The 21,487-nt window shown below is 46.1% G+C and overlaps 1 protein-coding gene across 2 annotated transcripts in view; it reads left to right on the top strand.

Annotated features, from left to right (window-relative positions):
- The first annotated feature begins 14,536 nt into the window (after window positions 1-14,536).
- CHST8 (carbohydrate sulfotransferase 8) overlaps window positions 14,537-21,487 on the top strand; it is a 188,108-nt gene continuing 181,157 nt past the window's right edge. The window contains exon 1 of one of the 2 annotated variants that reach the window (XM_048316321.1): window positions 14,537-14,635. The gene's annotated coding sequence lies outside the window, so the exon portion shown is untranslated. Of the gene's footprint in view, window positions 14,636-14,737; window positions 14,872-21,487 lie in introns of those variants that run through there. The other variant, XM_048316322.1, reaches the window with a different exon arrangement.

Raw genomic sequence — 21,487 nt, 5'->3', positions numbered from 1 at the left:
GGGCCGGACACAGCCCTGCCTCCCATCCACCACACACACAGGGCCGGACACAGCCCTGCCTCCCCATCACCACACACACAGGGCCGGACACAGCCCTGCCTCCCATCCACCACACACACAGGGCCGGACACAGCCCTGCCTCCCATCCACCACACACACAGGGCTCGGACACAGCCCTGCCTCCCATCCACCACACACACAGGGCTGGACACAGCCCTGCCTCCCATCACCACACACACAGGGCCGGACACAGCCCTGCCTCCCATCACCACACACACAGGGCCGGACACAGCCCTGCCTCCCATCCACCACACACACAGGGCCGGACACAGCCCTGCCTCCCATCCACCACACACACAGGGCCGGACACAGCCCTGCCTCCCATCCACCACACACACAGGGCCGGACACAGCCCTGCCTCCCATCCACCACACACACAGGGCCGGACACAGCCCTGCCTCCAAATAACCACACACACAGGGCCCGGACACAGCCCTGCCTCCCATCCACCACACACACAGGGCCGGACACAGCCCTGCCTCCCATCCACCACACACACAGGGCTCGGACACAGCCCTGCCTCCCATCACCACACACACAGGGCTCGGACACAGCCCTGCCTCCCATCCACCACACACACAGGGCCGGACACAGCCCTGCCTCCCCATCACCATACACCCAGGGCCCCCGAAATCATGTCTGGCTTTATCATCCTTCCATCGAGCGCTGCCTGGCTATGACTGCAGTGTATTGCAGGGACAAGATCGGCCATTGCCAAGTGGAGGTGATGCCATTTCCATCTGAAGTGTGCTTCCAAGGAGGCTTCCATGCATGCTGCTTGCTTGTCTAAAAGAAAGATGCAAAACTGAACTAAACCCTTTTCCTTGGCAGATTTACAGATCCTTTGCATTTTCAAAATACAAGATCATATAAGTATCTGTGCTCGCATCACTTTCTTTCCTTTGGCTATTATGACGAAGTTTTGGGTCTCTCTGCTCCCACAGTGGAATTAATCTCTGGAGGCCCAGCCTCAGCTGAATCTTATTCAGTATTTGTTGGCTGCTGCAGAAGTGCAGAATGTGCTGCTCAGTAGTGAGTTTGCAGCTTTTGGTGCCTCCCTGCTGTTCCTTGTACAGAGCCATGAAAGGAGAAATACCCACCTTATGCTCCCAGGTACCATGGACCTGGTGATGGAGCAGTGCTTTGTCCAGATTCTTCATCTCTTCCCAATAGCTCCTCTTGTGCTGGTGTCCCAGTCCTCTTCTGGTTGGGCATGCCCAGCTCCTGGACAAAACCTGGCTGGAGCAGAGGGCAGGCAGAGCCAAGAGCCCCAATAGCTGCTTGCACATGGGGAACTGCTGAAAGCTCCTGCTCCACCCAAGTTGCCATGAGCTCAGTCTCTGCTTCAACACAATATTTTTTCCTTGACAGCTTGAGAAAAATAACTTCTGTTATTCTGAAGGCTATCAAAAGTAGAAGCCAAGAGAAATAAAATCCCTCTTCCTATTTTATACTGTCATGTAACTTATTGCAGTTACACAGTGCACGTGCTGCACAGCTCCTCGAGCTGCGTGTGGGGTCAGAGCCACTGGGGAAGACACACACCAGATCTGTGGGATGAAATGATCCATGCCCTGGAGAACTTACAGCCCCACAGGGTAATGGCACCCTTGGGGCTACTGGGACACCTTCAGGGAGGTCCAGGTTCAGAGAAGTCTGAAGAGTAAATTCAACTTTCAGAAGAGTTAATTCAAAGTTTTAAGTTCACGTGCATTAGCAGCTTTATGTTCCTGCCCAAGAGCCCTGGCTGACAGCTGCATCCGCACTGGAGAGCCAGCCATGCCCTCAGTGGGGAGGCTGTCAGGCTTTGTCAGTACAAGGCAAATTACAGAATTAAGGAATTGCATTATTTATTTCATACGTCCTAAACAAAAATGATGCTCCTGAAAACCCATAATAAAGCTGACTGAAAAACAAAGGAAGTAAAGGGAGCAAGAGAAAAGCTAATCCTGGAGTAAGGATGAGGATGAGCCCATCCACAAGCTCTGAGTTAGAGCATTTTATTTAAGACCGTTCATTTGTTGCTTTTTTCTGTTTACTAGAGCTTTAGACCTTTGATCCTACCACTGCATTTGCCAAAGGCTGTACAGAAGATTGCACCTGACATGTTACCTCTACCAGTGACATTCAGATGACTTTCAGCTGTGTGACCAACACAGCTGCAGAGCAGGATGCTGATGGAAAGTGGATTAGGAGATTGCTCATCCTCTCAGAAAGTCACCTGGGACAGCTGTGTGCTGCTAAGCCCTGCATCAGATGGAGAGAAAAGGGTATTTTGCACAAATCAGGAATTTGGTTTAATTGTCACAGTTCACAGCTTCAGCAGGAACCTAAAGCATGAGGCTAGTGGTTCACACTCCAACAAGAAACATAAGAAAACAACCAAGAGGTTTTTAAAATAGGCATGGCACACCAGGCAAAGTCTGTGGCAGAGAGAGGGAAGATCCCAGAGCATTGACATCCCAGCCCTGCACCAGGCTCTGCGCAGTCAGGGCTTCGAGCAGCGCTGGCCTTCCTCCCTGGCACGGACACGAGCTCTGTACTCCCTACCAGCCACTGGCTAGTGAGTCAGAGCATATTTTAAGCCAAATGCTCGTGAGGTGGGGGTGGAGGGGAGGCAAAACCTCTTTATTCTGCAAAAATTACAGGACTGACATGGTTCTTCGTTTTATCCCTGCTCAGTACACACAGCAGCTTCAGAAACGTTCCTTCACAAACAGGGCCAAGTGCAGTGCTGGTGCCACCCGCCTGTCCCTGTGGTACACAGAAGTGGACTTGCCCTCTCCTCCTATTACCTTCCCAAGACAAATTCATATGAAACTGGACTCAAAGGAACCATGCAAAATCAAAGACTACCTGAAGGAAATTAAGCAAGCCCCTTTCTGCATGCCATTAAAGCCCAAATTCTAAGGAAATAACCTTGTGTGCTTCAGACAGTTTCACTCTGCTAGTTTTTCAAATGATTTTAAATTACACATGCTCAAATAGAAAAGGATGGCAGTAAAGAGGAAGCTGTAACTAAACATTGCTCCTTAACAGATGAGTTGCCAGCCATACTATACAATGGCTTAGAATATATGCAGATTTTCCTAATACTTCTCCGTCACTTTGATTTAAGAAAAAGATGGCTCCTATCTGCAGCCTGTCATGGAGTGCTCTGAACACTGCTGTAGTCTTCCTTTGGGTTCCCTATTATTTATCTAATTTCCTAAGCACATTTCTTAAGAATTATTCAGGGATATTGCCACGTTTTTATATTTTTACTGAGTTCTCCTCAGTCCCAGTATCCCCACAGGAATTAAAGCAACTGAAAACAGAATCCTAACCTTTGTTGATCTGTCTTGTTTTCAAGAGATGCAGCTCTTTGTGTGGTCAAAGAAGACAACCCCAGGCACTTGCTCTACACCACAACCCATCCTTCCGTCTCCTCTGTGCAGTCATTAGTTCTGCTCACCCGTTATCTGCTCCCTGGGTAGGTTCCCCACTGCATGGCAGCACGGATGCGAAGAGAGAAAGAGAGGCTTGGTGTGACCGCAAGCACAGACAGGGCAGCCTGGTTCACTGGGCCAAGAGGAGCCCTGGGTGGGGAAGTCCGAGGCCTTGATAAATCCAATTACAGCCACTGCCAACAGCCACTGGTGCAAAGGCCACCCCAGGGCCCCTCACCGGTGCCACAGCGTGTGGTGTTACTCCCTGCCACCTGTTAGTGTGTCACTGCCTTACCTGTGGGGAGACTCTTCCCAATCCCCGTCCCTACCGCTCCAGCAGTGATTCCGTGCCTCAGTGCCAGCTGTCCGGGAGCCTGGGCAGCCCCTGCTTCTGCAGCCTGTGCCTTGAAACAGACATTTCAGAAGTGCCCCAAAATAAACACTAATAGCTGCTGGGTCAAACTATTTGCTGGCTCAGTGGACACATGGGGCTTCCTTCCGCAGCCTTCTCTGCCTCAGTTTGACTCCTTTGTTAACAATGCTGAGGAAAAGATACTTTCTTTTACAAATTGGACTATTATCTCAGATTCCCCTTTTCTCTTCCCTTAATGAAATGCAAGTTTCTACAGCATGTCAAATAAATAGCCCTTAAGTACAATACAGTCAAGTTCTTCTAATGTATTTCTTGGAAAACAGGGAGGTCTCATGGTAGGTCCAGCTGTGCATTTGTGTCCCTCACAACCCCCAGCAGGATGATCAGCATCCCTGCACCCTAGTAGAAAGCAGCACCACCTCCCTCTTGTTACCAATGGCATCTACTTTCAAAAGCACTCTCTCTTCTTTCTCCCCAGTTTCCTTTCAGGCTTTTCTTCTCACTCCTGCCACTGCTCAGCCTGTGAGGGAATGCTCTAACATCATGGTTCCCAGAGAGTCTCATTTTTTGAAAGGATGAGATTTCCCAGCATCCTCAAGCCACTTTGCATTTTCCTGTCCTTTTTCTAACATATGCCCTATCCCTTCATTTTTTGTTTACCACTCTTATCCCCTTTACTATTTTTCCCCATTATTTTATTGATCCATTTTTCTTTTTACCCTCTTCCCTTCGACTCTTGGCTTTTCTTTTTCTCCCTGCCCCATTCTAGTGATGCTTTCTGGCTAGGTGTATTACCCACTGTGCTGAGGGCAAGCAGTGCATCTGAATTCAAGCTGCACTGTATAAGAGCAATACTACATATACTTACAGAAAGCGCAAATCAAACTCTTCGTGTTCTCGTCTCCCTGTGCTCAATTCCCAAAGCCAAATGCCTTCCATTATCAAAACAATTTTAAATAAAGCTAAGGGGAGAATTAAATGGAAAATAAATTGGGCATTTAAAGCCTGGTTCGCAGCACTCAGCTGCTCTCACTTCAATAGCTGCACTACACACCTTCCATCAGGCCCCACGCTGCAGAGCAGGCTCTGTTTGCCAGCGTGTTCCCCACTCTGCCAGAGATGATATGGACACCCTGCATTGCCAGATAAGCAATATATGTCACTCTCCCTTGCCTAAGATTAAAATGAATGCACTAATTTATTTTCTATTAAGGGCTACAGCACAAATCAGAGAGGGAGAGGGAGCACATTCCATGCCTGGCTCTGTGCTCGGAACTGCGCATCACCCCATGGACACGGGGCCTCCCTGCACACACTTGGCCAACACTTTTGTGGTAAACCCTCAGATACTTCTGCATAAAATGGGTGTCAGGAAATAACTACTGCTCTGGGATGACATGATTTTGTACTTTTACACTTACAGCAAGTGAATTCTAACCACATCCTTTTTGGACAGGCCCTCCCCAGCTGGACAGGGGCAGAGCACATCTGGGTGACACATGTTCCCTGCATAGCCAATAGAATATCATCTGAGAAATAAAAGTGCTTTAATTGAAAGCAATCAAAAATCAGAGTTATGCCAAGAAATCCTTTTTTTCAGCCCTAAACAAAGTGAAAATAAAAACTGAGAAATCAGTTGTTCAGAGGTCAGAAGAGAACTAGCTAGAAGGAGATAATGCTACATGTTTACACATTCTATGTTTTTTTCTTTCCATTTTAAAGAGAATCATTTCCAAACTGGCTGACACTCATGTGAATGATGAGATCTGGCTTTGGAGGTTGTAGATACCGGCAGAGACTAAACACACATATACTGCACCCGTCCTGCTGACACAGAGCTCTTTCTTGCACTGCTGAAGGGATGCAGAGGAAGTAACAAATGAATGCTCATGTTTAAAGTAAGATTCAGAAAAGGAAAGTCTTCTTGTCATTGAAAAACTACAGAATATTTACACAGATGCACATGGATACACGTACACTGTGCAAACACTGTGGGGGGAAGGAGGGAGAATGAGACACGGGAAAGCCATAAAGATCCTACTGTTCTCACCAAAACACACCAGTCCTGTTAACAGGAAAACATCCAATCCTTGTATACAAGCAAATTTCCCAAGTTGTGGTCTAATATGTATCTTTTGCTTTTTATTTAGCTGTACTCTTGGACTACTGAGTTACAGACTTAAAATATACAGAATGAATGTAGGGAACTGCAGGGAAAAGAAGAAATAGGTTCCTCCTGAAGACTCAATTGAATTACTCTGAAAAGATTAATTAAAATTGAATTCTCTTTTGACACAAAATCTCCTGTTTGCTAGTTCTTTGTATGTCTGTTACCTAGTTTCCATTAGGAGATATTATACTCTGTAATGAAATAAACTTCAAGGACCCTATGGGATTAAACAAAAAGTTTACTGTATTCTGAGAGCTGCAGGAGCAGCGAAGTTTCAGTGCAAGCTGGCTTGCTTGATGAGATGTTCACATGTCATCACTGAATTCCTGTCAGGGATCTCTATCATTGCATTTTAAGGTACAGAAGGACAAATAACTGAGTGTAGATTAGAAAACAGCTTGATCTGCAAAGTGACAGCCAAAAGTCAGGTCTTTATTCAATCTCTCCAAAAAACCTAGGGAGAGGGGAGGAGAAGGAGGGGATTTCCTTTGACCCTGAGAACAGCTTTGTAACTAGAATAAGAATTATTAAGAAGGAAAGGCCATTGGCACCTCCAGCATATGGCTGTAGTTTTGCTGTCAGTATTTGGGGAAACCATCCAGGGAATCACCTACATTAGGGATCAGTGTGAGTGAATTAGATACGAGAGTGAGAGCATTTACATTGCAACTGGTGCTTCAGGTCTGGCACGCTCTAAAACACTGCTTTGTGTTTTACCATCTCACACTCGGAGCCTAACGAGACACTTGACATGCTAAGAAACCACTCCAAATGGACCTGGGGGCAGAGCCTGGCCCTAGATGACATAAGGGAGAATTTCAATGTAGTGTTGAATTAACAGTAGCACAAAAAGTCACTGACCACTTCAACTGTACAAGGAAAATCAGTTTGAGAGAGACAGAGCAAACATTATTTGTGTCCTTTTTTTCTGCATATTCTCATTTTATGGCACTTGCAAAGATACTATGAAATCCCCAGTGTCATGAGTCTTGGCCCCAGCAGCTGGCACTGATATCAAAAGGATAATATTTGTGTGTTGGCTGTTGGGGGCACTGTAACAGAGCCCACCAAACAGGTACTCACCACATCCCAAATCTGTGCTTCCAGCTACACAGCCAGCAGCTTTGTAATGGAAAGTTAAAATGTAAACACAAGCTGCTATTTTAGTGCAGTCACACAAATGTAGCAGCTTATGTTCTCTTTTCCTTTATTTCCAGAACGGACGGGGTGCCTGAATCAAGCTACAGCTAATCCTTTTTCTTTTTTCTCCTTTTTTCTTCTCCCTGAGTGCCTAGTCAATTAAATCTTGCTTACATAAGGAATTCTTACTTGCCTTATTCCTACAATGACAGTTGACAATGTTCAGACTAAAGGATGCCAAAATCTGTTTTTCCCTAGATAGTAAAAATACAAACAGAAATCAAACCCAAGCAGACTAATAAAGGATTACAAGAGCTGACAATGCTTTGTGAATTTGAAAGGTTACATTGCTTGGTTCAAAATAAACCTGAAATCCTGAGTCTGCCCTGAGATTTTCCCTCCCCTGTTCACAACATTCTTCCCTTTGTCATATGGATAGTTGTTCACAAAGGAGTTCACTGACATCACCTTCTTCATCTAGTCCAGATGGCCCAAAGTGATGAAAATCCAAAGATATTCCAGGAAGTGACCTTGGAGGTGCTTTAGTGATTCAAAATTCAGGGAAGACTGCAAGCCTGACTCTGGAAGCATCACAGCGCTAGCTCTAAGGAACGCCAGTTCACCTAGGCAGCAGCTGCCTTTCAAAGGACAACAGCAGATTCCCCAGTTGACGAGACATCTGCTACAGTTCCCCACAATTCCTGATTTACAAGGAAATAAGAGCTGGTTTGTATCACATATGTCAATAGCTGGGATTTTTCCCTTCTTACCCTTCAGACTGTGTTATCTCTAATGAGACAAGATGACAATGCCTGTTCAGAAGTGAAAATAAGAGGGGAAAATCTACAGGCCAAAGATAGTTTACTTTTTTTTCCTCTGAACTGATCTGTTAGCTTTCCTCTGAGAAGCTGACCAAACTGAAGATTGCAGGTCTAAGTGCTGCTCTCACCCTCTGGGATAGAGATAGAGAGATAGATAGAGATAGAGAGAGAGAGAGATAGAGAGAGAGAGAGAGAGAGATAGATAGAGAGATAGATAGATAAGATATAAAGTACCTCTTCCCAAACCACACTCGGCTTGGCAGAATAAAAATTAAATCAACATGGTTTTGCAACACAAAAGCCACCCTCTCACTTTTGCTGAGGACTATTTGAAATAAAGATGGATCATAGTGTGAGTCATTTATCTCTCCTCTCTGATGCATTCACACACGCCTACCACTGCAGGGGGATTCAGAGAAATGACCTGAATCTCAACCACCTTTGGGTTTGCAAACAAAACCCAGCCAACGAGATCATGCAAAGCCAGGCCTAAACCTATGGCTTCCCCTTTGCCACTGGTTTTGCTCCTCTCAGTATTTCAAACAGCGAAAGTGCAGGAGAAACAAGGAGGGGTACCGTGTAATGAAACCATGTATCACAGAGCAGCTCCAGAGTATGGCATTCCCATTTCACAGGAGGGGTATTCAAGCAAGCAGACTAGGTGAAATCCCAATTTGACCACAATACTTGTACTTATTTTAATTGTTTATTGAAAGCAGCATGACAGATTCAAAACAAAGGGAGAATGAAGAAAAAGAAGCATTGGCTTCATTCACAGGCTTAGCTCCCTCTGCATGAACCACACACGAAATCAATTCTTCACATTATATGTTAAAAAAAGGGTTGTTGAACTGTTAATAGTAACATGAGAGGAAAAAGACAGAGGCAGCAAAGAAATAAAGAGATGGCAGGAAGGTTTGGTCAAAGACAGGTTTGTTTTGGCAGCATGGATGCTCCAGAGGTGTGCTCCTGGGATAAAGCAGCTGAAGGTGAGAGATGCTGGAGAGAGAGAAGGTCCATGATAAGGGATCAGGAGCCAGGCCTAACCTGAGGCTGGGAAGAGCCTACTTTGGAGTTATTTTGCTTTAGTTGGTCCTCAGAACAGTGGTTCAGGAGCAGGCTTACATGCCTGCACAGTGCTCCCCCTCTGCTGATTCATACCACCAACTCATGAAACACAAAAAATTGAGAAGAATTAATGCAAGTGTCAGGAGATCTGCCCCTGCTCCCAGCAGCCTAAAAAGGAACTTGTTTTTGCCACCTATGAAAGAGCTGTGACACATTTCTTCAGTGATGGAATGATCCCACTAGGATCACTTTTGCTGGCCAACATCGAGCATATTTTTCTCCAATTCATCTTTCCAGTGTGATTTATTCCACACATCCACTTGGAAAAACATGCTCAGCACCATCACAACAGCTGTACAGCAAAGCCCATCACTATATTGATACATCATGGTTTCATTTCTTGCCCAAACACAGAAAATAAGGAGCTGCATATGAGGTGCACACAAATTCTGTCCCTGAGCTTTACTGTCCCAGGAAATGACAAAGCAAATTCATCCAGGGCAATGAAGCCAATCCTAAAGAGCCCCAAGCCCAATGCCAGCACTGATGGGATTTGAATAGGCCCCATGAAGACCCAAACTTAGAACAGCACATTGTATCACCTGCAACAAATTAGTCCTTAGAGAACAGCATCACCTTCAGGTTTGGTCCTCTGAAGACCCCTCAGCAATTACTCCATCTAAACCACCATTTTTCCAGGATGGACAAAAAACAGGAGCAGTAAAATACTCCAAACCCCTGCACCCTTATACGTTGTTCTGGGGAGTATTTCAACACACATCTTTGTTCTGCAGAAAGAATCCCTTCCAGCACCTACCCAGTGTAAGGAGCACAACAGCTCCAGCTCCCAGTTACTTTAAGGTATTGATGGAGTTTCCAAGGAGTAGCTGTGAGTGCCATTTTTGGATTCTGAGTCTGGTAGGTCTGTCTATTCTCACTTAAGTCTAAATCAAATGCTTCTCAGGCTTTCCTTTCTAAACCATATTGTTCCTTCTGGGCCCTTTGGCTATATTTTATGAAATAACTGATGCTCTCTATCTCCAGGGGGCAATTTATTACTGCTTCTACCAAACAATGAACCATATGATCTAATACATCTCTTCCAGTTCTGTTTTGAGGCTTCTATAATTTTTCCAGAGATTTTTATTTTGTTCCCAAAGAATGGTTTGTGTACCCTACAATTTGTCCCACTGATATTTCTTGGTCTGAAGAAGACACTGCCTCTCCATAGAAACCTTGCCAAGTACTACCTATGCAGAAGCACTGCTCCAGGGGCAGAGTGCATGGAATTATTTCATATTTTCTTAATTTTGGTTAGCTCCCAGGAAATTTACTATTATTCCACTTTCTTACATCCCTAGCATTACTCTGTGCTTTCCCCTCTTCCTCGACCCTCGCTGGCACTGTCCCACACCCCAGCCTGCCCAGCTCACCCTGACTGGCTCGTTGTGTGAAAGCAACTTTAAGAAAATGGTCTTTAGAGAAAAGCTCTGTTCCCCCCGTCAGGTCTGGTAACTCTAAAGCAGCATCAGTAACATAATCAGATCCTGAAACTGGCCATAGAAGAAACTTAACTCTACCCCAAGAGTCTACATAGGCAGATGTTTGAACCATGGTTTTACCAAGCACCTTGTGGACACCTATTTCAGCTGGGTGCCAAAATGAGGGGAACTTGCAAATGAGCTTGCTCCCCATGTAGTTTACATATGGGGCTCAATTCCAGGTCCATTAGCATCCTGTTATGAGTTGCATTTTGTGGGGAGGATCCAAAGGGAATGAAGGATTAGAGATCTGGGAGACAATATGGCCCAGATCTGCTTTAGACATACCAGGCTCTTAATTTGCTGCTTTGTTGCACCACACACACACACACACAAATATAGACTTTTTTCCCCATAAACCTCAACTGCCTTTTCTGCTTCTAGAGAAGGGTGATTTTGAAATACCCCTTTCAAAGCTGGGATGGATGTTTCCAGTGTTGGTGTTTATTAAGTTCCTGTGGCAGCTGTTTCCAAGGTTGCTTTGTCATACATTTCTTTGCAAGAGACTAAGAATAGCGTAAGGGCTTTGCAGATAAGGATTTCAATTGCAAACTTTATACTAAAGTGTAATAGGAACATCAGGGAATTAAATAAAATTATATTTTTCCTAGATGTCTGCTTAAAAAGGAAATTCAGGATTTTATAGGTGCCCCAGAGACAAACTATTACATTACATTCCTTGCTGTTCTTATTTGAGTTCTGTCTGTTTGAGCACCTCAAATAGCACAGAATCATTCATAAAGAATGGGCAAGAGAGACTGTGTCCATCAATATTTCAAGCTTGGTTATCAAATCAAGAGAAATTCATGAGTTCTGCTCCAGCTCAACATTTCCAGGTTTGATACTATTGTTTGACAGTTTAGAGGGTTTTCCCTCTGCATTCTCATTGTCATTAATATTTTATATAATGTTCCAGTTGATGCTATTGTAATATTTATTAATTTTTTTTTTACCTGGCTGTACTAACCAGTTTTTTCTTTTCTCTTTCAGCAGGGAGAAATTCACACTCATTTGCTATTTGTGGGGTGATGACATAGTGTGAAGAAGCAGTAATGATGACTGACTGATAGAAGACACCATATGTTCTCTTCATTTTTCCCTGTGCTATTTTCTGAGAAATGAATAAAGACTCAGTATAACATAAGCTTTCCTATATATAGTATAAAAAAAAAATTGACCTTTTTTCCCCAAATAATTGGCAGGATGGGAGAAATAATCTTTTTTTCCTAAAGCATTCAAACAGTATTGCTATAAATATCAGGCTCCAAATCACCAAGATAAATAATTTCCAGTCTTTCCCACCAGAAACATTTTACACATATCTAGGCACCAAAAACAATTTTACAATTAATTTCACTCACCCCCAAATGTTCTCCATCTTTCCATAGCAAATATTTTGAAAATATAAGTTGCATTTGCTGATGACTAAGCAAAGGTAAACAATTCCTTCCGGTCTTAAAAGAAACTAGATTCTATATAGGACTCTAAGTGACTGTGTGCAATGCATGATAATCAGAAATCCTGATTATAAGCACAGTACTAGCATCACTACATCACAATACTAGATTATATGCTGGGGTGTTTCTGTGCACCCAGAGTGTCTGAGTCTGTGCAACTAATAAAACAGATTTCCTTTAATAAATATTGCATTTGCTTTAACATGTTTTAAAATCAAAATAATTGGAAATCTCATCTCCTAGAAATAACAGAATACAAATCTTTTATTGTTCTAGCATACGCATTTAACAAATATATTCTTGTCCTACATAAATATTTTCTTTTTTTTTTTTTCTCTGTCCTTTTTGTTCATTCTACCCTCTCAAACCAAGGCTTTGTGATTGTTGCTCTTCCTCCTAACTTTGTAATAGCCACTAACTAGCCCCAGACTACAGCAGAGCCACACACATATCTGCTAATGTTATTAAGCAGTCAGGAGCAGAAACAAAGAAGTAAACAAAAGGGATTCACATTGCCTTCTGTTCCATTGGAGACAGAGAGGGAAAAAAATAAAAATCAATCCTCCAAACACAAAAATAACCCCCAGAAATCGTTGGTTTAAGATACCTTACTTTTCAAATTCACAGGATTTTTTTGTAAGTAGTGGAGCCAAAATTGAAGAAAAACATAATTGTGAGTCCTGCAGGCAGCAGGGCAGAGAACTCGCTGTCAGTGGACCTAGTGCCAGGACTCTTTTTTGGGCTTTGTTTTCAAGGTCATCCATTTAAAGCACTTTTCATAACACAACCTGAATAAAGAATAGAGCCCCCTTCTGCTCACCCTGCTCACAAAGGCGCCCACCACAGATGTAGCAGGAAAGGTTCCTTCGCCAGGCGAGCAGGAGATGGCCCTTGGAGGATGGGGCTCTTCCCGGTCACCTGCCATAGCAACAGACGTCAAGCAATGTTTTACGTTTATAGTATGCAACTCACTTTCCCCAGTTAGACTTAGTATTTTTGCTGTGACAGCTTATGCACCCTGCACCACAGAGAGCAGGACAGAAGGTGCTCAGGTAAAGCAATGACTGCAGTTTTCACATGTTATTCTCCCTTTGAACTCCGAGTGGCATCTTCCCCTGGAAAGCAGTCACGTGCACCTTCTTTTCCGACAACAATAGAATTACATAAAGTCTGATCTCAAAACTCTCAATCAAATATTCCGTCCTACCAGCAATAAGCTGGCTTGCTTAAGGACTACAGACTTGGGTCCCTAATCAATACTTTAATAAATAACACCTACTTAGAACAATTGATTGCTAGGGAGCAGACTAAGTATAATGTATTTCTGCTAACCTAGTCACAGGAAAAATGTCATAGTTTATTTATAAGACACACCTGAAATTATTCTGTGGGCTGTAGATAGGATCCATCTTTTGGATGTACACACATTTGCCACTGTACACACATAACGTCTGGTTAAGGTGGGTGGTGAGTACTCAGTGCAGCATGTCTGGCTTTGTTTGTTGGCAAGCCCTGCTCCCGCTGCCTCCGGGCTGCCAAAGCTCTGCTCTGTGCCTCCCTGGCAGCAAAAGAAGCTCCTGGGACCCACACTCCCCAGTTGAGGAGTGGGTGCAGAGCACAGCCTATCCCCTTGATGCCAGGCTCTGGGGGCACTATTCAATCTAATTAAACGGCCACTTCATTACACTAGCAATAGCCAGGCATGCCACCGAGGCCATTCTTGGGGATTACAGCCATACCCTGGTTTTGCTTTCATGAGACTCTTTAATTCTGCTGCACAGTTGTGAGGGAAAAGCCTCTCTGTATTTTAGGGTGGGAAATAGCCAGCAGAGAGTGCAAGAGGCCCCTTCTGTGCTGTTACTCCACAGTCCGTATCCAGGCTCAAGTCAAGGCACCTTGGTGCCCACCATGCCCTGGCTACAAGTGTGTCTGCTCCAATTTGTTGTTCGAGAACACCATCACTTCAATTCTCTTCCAATTACTTCTGTGTCTGCCCTTGGGGTGTGCGTTCACAACCTTCTTTTGGGAGCAAGTATGGGCCACCGATCTTCCCAGCCAGTCTCAAAATACATATATATTCTACAAATTGCAGCCCGGAGGAGACGCCCGGCAGGATGTTTGTATCCACACGGAGGATATGGAGGAGCCTCCCTTCTCCGTTCCTCCCAGACGACACCCGGCAGCAGGGGCGCACGGGCCTCCCCCGCAACCTGCCCGGGACCTTTCTCGCTCCCCGCAAGGTGCCCCTCGGGGGTGCAATATCCCGCTGGGAGCCGCGCGGGCAGAGGCTCGGGATGCGGGAGCCGGGAGCGCGCAGGGCGGTCACAGGCGCGCTCGGCCCGCAGCGCCCCGCTCCGCGCGGAGCTGCCCTGCAGACCATGCACGATCCGCCGGCCGCGGGGGCGGCGGGGAGCGGCGGGCGCCGCCGGAACGTGTCAAACTTGAGAGGCGAGAGCACCCCTGGAAAGGCGGCGGCCCCGGCCGGCCCCGCCCGCGCCGCGGCGAGGGAAGATGCGCCGGGGGCGCGGCAGGACCGGGAGCGCTCCCCGCCGGAGGCCGCCGCACCTGCTCCCGGAGGTGCGCGCTGGGCGCGGGGCGGCGGCCGCGGCCGCGAGCGGGGCCGGGGCCGGCGGGGCGGGAGGCGGGGAGGGGGGCGGCGGCCTCCCGTCTCCGGGCGGTCTGTCCCGCTTTACTCTCTCCTCCCCGCCGAGGATCGCGGGCGCGGAGCCGCGGCTGCGGCGCGCAGGGCGGCGGCGGGAGCTGCGCGGAGGATGCGCTGAGCGAGCGCGGGAGGCGGCGCGGCCGCGGCGCAGGTCAGTGGCGAGACCCCTTTCCCCGGGCCCGGGACGCGCTTCGCCACCCGGATCTCCGCATCCCCCGGCCGCTCCCCAACTTTTCCCCGCACCACTTCGGGAAAGTGACCAAACTTGCGGCGGGGCCGCGCTGGGGTCCCTTGTCTCGTGTCCCCTCCTCATCCCCGGCGGCGCGACCCCCTCCCTTCAGGGCTTCTCTCCCGGCTCGCGGCGCCGTAATTACCAGTGCCGGTAATTGGGGGTGGAGGGGCAGTGGCTGCGCTCGGGGCCGGGCGGGTGCGGGTCGCCCCGGGGCTGCGGCGAGTCCCCTCCGCCCGAGCCCGCTCCGCTCCCTTCGCAGCCGGGCGGGGCCGGCCCAGCCCTCCCGGGCACGGGGGGCACCGGCAGCGGGACCCACCTCCAGGGGAGGATGGAGCCGGCGGCTTCGCCGGGCTGAGCGCTCGTGGCTACGAGTCAGGCATGGCTTTCTGTAACGAAAACAACGGGATGCAAAGCAAACTAGTTGATAAATGCAGGCATCTCCCTGGACTGGAAACCCAGTTCACCCGGAGTTCAGCCCATGCGAGCAGGAGCGGTGTGAGCGGACACGGAGGCAGTTTTTAATTTCTTGAGTTATCTTTAGAGAACAGGGGGTTTCTTTGGGCGCTGCTCTCCCGCAGGAGTGCTTCTCGGCACGTCCCGATTCCCCTGCCCCTGCTCGGCCACACTGGCAGCTCGGACCTTGCAATGCCCCTTTACACCTCACCCAACCCTCCAGAACGGGTATGTTCAAACCACGGCAAACATACAGCAAAGAATGATTTGTACAGTATGTTAGCCCCAGTGTGCTAGTGATGGGCAACCGGCCAGCACCCTGCTGATGTCTGGGATGCCCGGGTGCTGGCTGTAGAAGTAGCCAGGAATGAATGATATGATACCTGGTCGTAGCAGTGCTGTTAGTTTTTTTAAGCTTTTTCAGGGGTTAGGAAAACCCCTTATTGTAATTGTATTATAATATTGCTTTCTATCTGTAGCTGACTTGCGTTGCACATAGATTAACATGTTTAAAAAACCCAAAGGTGCTTTTTTTTAATGTTAGACACCTACCTGAAATTCTTGTATTTTATTGCAACATTTAAAAGTTGCAGCTATTAAGAGAATAGGCTGTATCTGCAGGACCAGGGAGAGAGGGTGAATAGTAAACCTGAACAGTCTCAGAAATGAAAATCGGAAATGCCGCCGCTACGTCTGTTTTGTTTATTAATGATGCTCACCATTTGACAAGAAAGCTATCCCCAGTTTATCCTGAGAAGATTTCATTTTGTCAGATCCCTGGTGTCTCATCAATTCCTTTCATGTCCCTGGGATTTTCTCTTTTCCAGGCTCAGGCCACAGCAGCTCTCTGTGTTGGGGATAACTGTTAAGCTCTTCTTTTGAATTCATGAGCTTCCAAATTAAACTTTTGCTGACACCTGCTACCTAGCCTGGTTGAGGATAATGACAGTGTCACCCAGGCTACTGGAGCTCTGCCACCAAACAAAGTAAATCACAAACAAAAACAATTGTAAGGTGCCTGGACTAGGTAACACAATGATTTGGGGGACGTCTGGGAAACTGGCTACTGGAAATCCAATCAAAGTCTGCTTCTAATGGAGCAAACTTTCCAACAGCAATCACAGGCAGGAATTAAATCCATAGAGTAGATGGCAACAGAGATTAATAATCATCATCAATTAGCTGATGGAATCAAACAGAACAAAATGAGGGTAAACAAAAACCTGTCTCCCCCTCCCCTTTGAGTCCAGTCCCACCTTTATTTATCAAGAGTCAAGGATCTCTCCTGAGCACTGGTTTCAAATGCCAAAAAATTTAGCAGGTGTCATAACATAAGGTCAAGACTTAATTATTTATATGGAGACATCAATCATCCGGTGGGGATGATTTATTTATAAATCACCAGAGCTGTAAAACAAGACAGTGAATTCTGATTTCCTCCTGCTCCCTCCTGAAGGGACCAGGAAGGTCCACGCTGTGGCCGAATCACCTCAGGAGCCTGTCAAAGGTTTTGCCCAGCCCCACATGGAGGAGGCTTTTCTACATCTTTTAAATCGTGCAACCAAGATGCCACCGGGGAAATCTCATGCATATTTGCTACATCTCAGTAATGAACATTTACTGATTATGGATTATCTGGAGAATTTAGCTTTTTAAACATTATTCAAATTTTTATGTTTATGTAAGCTAATAAGACTGAGGAGATTCAGTAACTACTCTGTGCCTTATGGTATTTGAAAAGTGTGTCCATGGGGCTTAGCTCAGCATCTTCCAGAGTCGTTTTTAAAAGACTAAAATAGAATTTTTCTGCCTGAGAAAAACCACCCTATCTCTACTCTATAATGTTCTTTGCTCACAATTAATGCCAAAAATCAATTTTCTAATATGCTTTTTATGTTTCTGCTGAGCACAAACAGGATGGCACAGTAAAAGCTTTTATTGCCATCTGATTAGACTGCACTGGGGGTAAGTAAGTGGCTTGGGCGGGTAGGGCTGCAATCTGCTGTGCTGGATGCAGCAAACACAGAGGAGGGCATGGAATGCTGAGCACCAGCCACAATCCTGCCCTCAGGGTCATTCAGAGAAATGTTATCAACTGTGTGGGCAGAAGCAGGATCAGGCCCATTAGGTTTTCTGATAGCTGGACAAAGTAATGAACATGTGCTTGGGATGTTCCTTAATCTCCTCTTCTGGGATTTTGATAAAGGGTTAATTACAGCCAGGGATTCTCAGAGATTTGCCCATTTATTTATCTGTTAAGAGAAATCATGCTATTGATCTTATTCATGTGACCATTTTTCAGGCAGGGAGGTGATTAATTTTGAGTGAAACTAGTAAAAAAAGAACAGAAGAAGAGAGATGGAAAGGAAAGTTATGGTAAAAATATGAGCTAGGAGGGAAGGTTTCCTTTGCTTTTCTGTTGTTATCTTGTAAAACTGTGTAGCCCAAACCCATCAGCTTTACCATCAAGAAAAGAGGAGCACGAGGAGTATCCAGGGCATCTTGTGATCCTTCTGAACTTCATGGCAGGACTCCATTTTGGCAAGAGCAAGTCATTAAGTTCTCCTGCACATCCGTTATTCTGTTCCCACTGATTTTAAAAGAAGACCATTTATCACTGTATTTCAGTGACAGAAATACTAAAGTAATGTTTCACTGGGTTTATAAGAGGGTATAAAAAAGGATGGATGAGCTGGCAACGTCTTCAAGGAACAATTAAGACATTAAGAGTGCAGGAAAATATTTTTGGGAAATAACTAATCAGCAAGAAAATAGGAATTTAGTTATGAGATGTTCCTCAAACACCCTCTGGATTTTGCTCAGAGCATGTGAAAAAAATGAAAAATTCATAGTACTTCTTGTAGGCAAGACCAGTCATCTGCTTGTGTATTTTTATGGTATACTGGGTATATTTATAGCATTTAGTAATGCCAGCAACTTTCAATGTAAAGAGTAACAGATGACTGTATCGTGAAACAAGGCACTGGCAAGGCAGGTGGGAAATGATTTCCAAAATATTGCAGCAACCAGGCTGGGAGAAATCTAGGAAGATGGTAAACATAACAGACCTGGGTAGCTTCAAGCAAAGCCAGGGCTAAAGCCCCAGGCCAAGCCCTGCACACGTGTTCTGTAGAGGAGGAGAGCCAGCGCTCGCTGGGTGCGAGCCCCAGCAGAGGTGGCTTCCATGCCCCTCCAGCCTCGGTGCATCCAAGGGCACGGGTGACAATAAAATTGCAGTTGAGTACAAAGAGAAGAAAGGAGGGGAATGAAATTGTATTGGCTCAGCTGCAAGAAACAAATCACAGATTTCCCTAATCAGACAGATGATGCCTAACTAGGGCACGACATGAACCACAAAGAAAGGTGGCAGATTTCACAAATTAGTCATGGCAAAAATGGTGAATTTCACAGCTTGAAGTGAATTCCTGTTATAGGATGAAACAGCACAAAGTGATTAAGAGCTCTAACTGATAGGAGCAATAAGCATGTGAGACTTAGTCATCACACAGCAGCCGACATTTCTCTCTGGCTTCAGCTGAGCCACAGGAGCAGCCCTTCAGCCTCCAGTTTTTGATGCTGAGTGGGAGCTGGTGGGGACAATCACAAACAAACGAGGTCCCACAGATGTTTCCTGGAGTTTTCTGTTTCTGTGAGGCACAACCATGGCAGTCCAATAGAAGCTGGAGCAGGCACTCTGTAGGGAGATGTTCTTCAGGCACAGGCTCTGCTCCTGGTGCCACCACTGAAACCTGGAGCCATGGCTTCAGCAGTGGAGCACAGGCCATGAGAAGAATCAAGGGACAGCAGGACCTCATCTTCACAGCATGACCCCACTGCTGAAGAGCAGAGAGGGAAGACAGCTGAGAAAAGTTGGAACAAGGGGGACACTGTTGCAGCACACTCCCTGCCATGCTGGGGACGACCTTCCAGGTCTGGCAGTGCCATTTTTAGAGCCACTAGGTGCTGGTATATGCCACCTCATAGTAAGCACACCACAGCATTCATCCCTAACAGAAAAAAAAACCATTAAACAGTCTATTCCCATTTACTATTCTTTCAGGGGATCAAAACCAGTGTCACAAGCCCCTGCCTCAGGTGGTGTTGCATGACTTTTGCTGGTAAAACATTTCAGTAGCTGTGACAGCACACTGTCTGTTAACAGATACTGGAATGTTACCCTACCATTTGTATCGCTGCTTAGATGAAGATAAAACTTCTGGAGAAAAATGTCACCATTATATCTTGATACTTCTTAATACTTTTGTTTCAATGTACACTCTTCTATCATAGCTATTGAAAATCCATAGAGCAAAATGGAAGCAAAGTGAGCTGATACCAGCCAGGACAAGGCCACCCTGGTGAATTCCTCCTCTGGCAGCATAAGCCTCCTTCAAACTCTTCCTGTTGGTGGCAGGCTCGGGCAGTGCCCTGGCAGCCCCGAGCGGAGGCCGTGCAGGGGAGCTTAACAAAGCCCGGCTCTGGCAGGCGGAGCCGCGAACCCTTCGGAGAGCAGAGCCTGGCAGCTTTCCTCTGTTTATTGAGGGTGTTCCAGCACCGTCGGGTCCGCTGAGCGCAGCTGTATTAACATCGTGCAGGGCGAGGGAAGCTGTTGAAGTTGCCAGGGCTGAAGCCATAGAGGAATGTAATGGGGCAGTGCCAGTACCTTCAAATCCCACCTGGAATTCATTAGCCATCCGCTGGAGGTAGTGGAGCACCTGCATCCCAGATTATCAAACACTCATCCTCTGTGCAGTGTCCAGCTGCACCTTGACTGGGGACTGCACAGCCACAGCTCCACTCCTGACCCGGCACGAGAGGATTTTCAACTGTACCGTGAAGAAAGACCCCAAGAGGAAGTGATCACTCTTGGACGAGGATGCAAATACAAAGTTTGAAAAAATTATCATTTCTAAAGCATTTTGAAAGGAATGCCCTTGGAGTCCTAGTAAGGAACTAGAAAGGACTTTTTAAAAGGCAGTCAGGGGGAGAGACCCTCTTCTCCTAAACTGATTTTGGAACTTGTCAGGTTTTAAGAAATCTTTCAGTAACATTTTGCAAATCAGTGCTAATTTGATGTATTGGAGGTGAGCACTGTGCCAATTCACTGTCAAACCAGTATTAACTAGGCATTTTTGGGGAATGCTTATAGCTCAAGGTCCATTAAATATGCAAACCTGGCAATTATTTCACCACCCTTAAAACACTTAATTTGAAATGTTCATCAGAGCAGCCATAAATGGTCTTTCAGTCTTCAATCAGAATGAAGCCTCCCCCTCTTGAAAGTGCAAGTCAGTGTCCTGGGAGAGAGGGCTGGTGGTTGTGCCTGGGATGAAGACAGGAGGCAGAAGGGGACAGATGCTGCCTGCAGTGCTGCCAAGGAGAAGCACAGCCACGTTAAGATCTGCTAGGGCCTGATCTGCCAACCACCATTCATACAGCAACCAACCTTGTGAAAGTCAGGAAATGTTAAGTAAATGGCAGTCCTCGGGAGAGCACTAATTACTCACCTTGGGAAAGGTGGCCGGATCAGTTGCATAACCTTTCTGAGTGCTTTTTGAACTCGAGTGCCTGTGATCTGACATCCCCTTTAAGCTAGGAGCTAAATAAAAGTTGCTTTATTTTTTAACAGTTGCTAATTTAGCCAAAGCTGCAAGAGATCCTGGTCTTTAATTCTGGCTTCCTTTAATGCCTACACAGAAACAGTTTGGGGGAGGTTGGTTTCTCCTTCTAGTCAGTGTCGTCCTCAAAAACAGACCCGATCCCCTTCTGAGTTGGGGGAATCACAGCAGTAGTTAGCTGGTGACATGTATATTTAGATGGCTGACTTCAGGCACCTACGTTTGAATATGTGATTTAATATACCTTCATTTTTATGTCCTGAAATGGGGATAGTACTTAGCTCAAAGAAGCTCAATTAACTTTTGTGTTGCTTTTAAGTTCTTTCATGAAAGATGTTACATAAATAATTATTTAATATACTTTAACAGGGTTTTTTGCATGAGCTGCTTGATCTGCTTAAAACACATAAATCAGTATGAGTCGAATTAGTAAAATAAGTTCAGAAATCTAAAGAGTGCATCAG

This window comes from Corvus hawaiiensis, chromosome 12, assembly GCF_020740725.1.
Source record: "Corvus hawaiiensis isolate bCorHaw1 chromosome 12, bCorHaw1.pri.cur, whole genome shotgun sequence".
In the NCBI taxonomy this organism is placed as follows: domain Eukaryota; kingdom Metazoa; phylum Chordata; class Aves; order Passeriformes; family Corvidae; genus Corvus; species Corvus hawaiiensis.
Note: the sequence above shows the minus strand (reverse complement) of the source record. Positions and strands in the feature narration are given on the sequence as shown.